At 37.8% G+C, this 2394-nt stretch overlaps 1 pseudogene; it reads right to left on the bottom strand.

The window, feature by feature from the left end:
* Window positions 1-584: 584 nt before the first annotated feature.
* LOC142433485 (small ubiquitin-related modifier 2 pseudogene) lies at window positions 585-1004 on the bottom strand (annotated as a pseudogene).
* Between the last annotated feature and the right edge of the window lie 1390 nt (window positions 1005-2394).

Genomic DNA, 2394 nt, shown 5'->3' with positions numbered 1-2394 from the left:
AAATATATATACAACTTTGCTAATGTTGTGACACAGTCAAGGTATAAGCTTTGCTAGGAAAATAATAAACTCCCAGTCAGGCTCACTTTACTGGAGATTTCACACACATAACTGTAAGCATGACAGTCACCCTGCATACCTACACTTTTAACTGGCAGTAAGAAGGCATTCAGTGAATGCAGACTTGTAATTTGCATCAGCTTCTCCTGATCCTCTTCTGTTGTCCAAGCTTTGACTCTGTCAGTGTATGTGTTTTTTAACACTTGAAAAATTACCTACAATTTCCAAAATATTGATGGTTTCAGGAAAGTCCTTACAAATATAAGGTTCTTCAGTACATGTTACTCTGATGGTTAAGTCCAGGATCTGGAAATGGATGCCTGGAAACTAATTCCTCTGGAAGTCCAAGCTCTTTGCCTATAATTCTCACTTCATCTTTATGAACATCTTTCCAAGGTTCTATTGCGTTTCCCTCTTCTCTCAACTTTCTGATGAGCTCTGTGTCATTTTAATGGAATCAATTGTTTTCTAAATTAAGAATGTGTTGGTAGATAGGAACTGAGTTCTGGAAGAAAGGAGGTTTCCTATTTGAAGATGTCACCTGTCTGCTGCTGGAACACATCAAGTGTATCTTCATCCTTCAGTTCCAACTGTGCAGGTGTGTCTGATTCATTGATTGTATGTCTGTCAAATCGGCGTTTGAACTGCCTCATTGAAAAACCCTGTCGTTCACAATAGGTTTTCTTTAGTTCACGAAGTAGTGTATGCCTCTTAATCTTAAACTGCACCAGAGAACCATCCCGCACCTCTATCTTCAATTTAATGTGATAATTTTTCTCAGTTTTGACTCTTTCCTTGGGTTTGTCTTCCTCTGTGCTGAGTACCTGAGTCTCCTGCTTCACGAAAAAGGTACCAGGTCCACATGGAATGAACACAGAAGCAGCACCAGGAGAGGCAGAAGAAGGCAGTGGCAGTGGTGGAGGAGGAAAAGGGTACACACACATCTTGTGCTCCTCTCCATGTCTTGCATGGGCTGCAGAAAGTATTTATAAATGATTGGGTCATGGAAAAATAATTGGTAAATGGCAAGAAACAGTCAAAAACTGAAGCTGGATTCAGAACAGGATGTGAAGTGAAGAATAATATCCTTACTGATGCCTGATGGATTTTGGCTGAAAACAGAGAACACAAGAAAGATGTTTACTGTGTTTATTGACTATGCAAAAATATTGAACTTTGTGACAAATGATGGCTAATATTGTGAAATGTAAGAATTCTAGAACATTTCATTATGCTCATGTGGAGTCTGTTCAAAGACATAGAGGCAATTATTTGAACAGAACAAGGGGTTGTTTGTGGTTTAGAATCAGGAAAGGTGTGCATCAGCCTTGTAACTCAAGTGTTTACACTTGGGCTATGATTCAAATAATCAGCAGTTTGAAAACATTAGCTGCTCTGAAGGAGAAAGATGGGTCTTTCTACTCTGGTAAAGAGTTACAGTCTCAGAAACTCACAGAGCAGTTCTACCCTGTCCTACAGTGTCGCTGTGAATTAGCATTGATGTAATCACTGACAGTAAATTAATTTTTTTTTGTTTTTAGTACGCTGATCAGATTATTGGAGAAGCTGAACTATATCTAAATGAAGAAGAATTTAGCACTAAGAGGAAGACTCATTAACAACTTTGATATGCAGAAGACACAGCATTGCTCACTGAAAATAAGGAGTACTGGAAGTCCTTGCTGATGAAAAACATGGACTAAACTGACCATGTGGATTTTACTTCATTATAGGAAAACAAAAACAGCAAAATCCTCACAATTGGGCCAACAAGCAACATCACCATAAAGGAGAAAATATTAAAGTTGCCAAGGATTTCGTTTTACTTGGATTCAACATAAATACTTTTTTAAAGAGCTGCCAAGAAATCAAATGACATAATGCATTTGGTATATCTCCTGCACAAGACTTTTTTTGGGCTGCTAACCACAAGGTCAGCAGTTGGAAACCAAAAGGGTCTCCGCGGGAGAAATACAAAGTTTTCTACTTCAATAACGAGTTACAGTCTCTGAAACCCAGAGAGGCCGTTCATTGAATATCAGCTCAATGGCAGTGAGCTTGGTTTTCTGTTTTAATAATATTATTATAAGGGGTATATACCATAGCTTTGAGACAAACATTTTATAAACTAAAATATTCTACAAATTGATTGTATGATGAAAATGTAGGTAACAACTTTTTAATTTAATTTAAATGTTTCATTTCAACCCTTAATTTAGACTCTCTGGAGAGCCGGCATCTGTGAGCTCAGGTTTACCTACAGATCCACGAGGGTAACAAAAGAAAGACAGCAGTCTTTGTACAGGGTCTAAAGTCACTTTAATGTCTTCTGTA

The sequence above is a fragment of the Tenrec ecaudatus genome, chromosome X, assembly GCF_050624435.1.
Source record: "Tenrec ecaudatus isolate mTenEca1 chromosome X, mTenEca1.hap1, whole genome shotgun sequence".
Lineage (NCBI taxonomy): Eukaryota > Metazoa > Chordata > Mammalia > Afrosoricida > Tenrecidae > Tenrec > Tenrec ecaudatus.
This window is presented reverse-complemented; position numbering and strand designations above follow the sequence as displayed.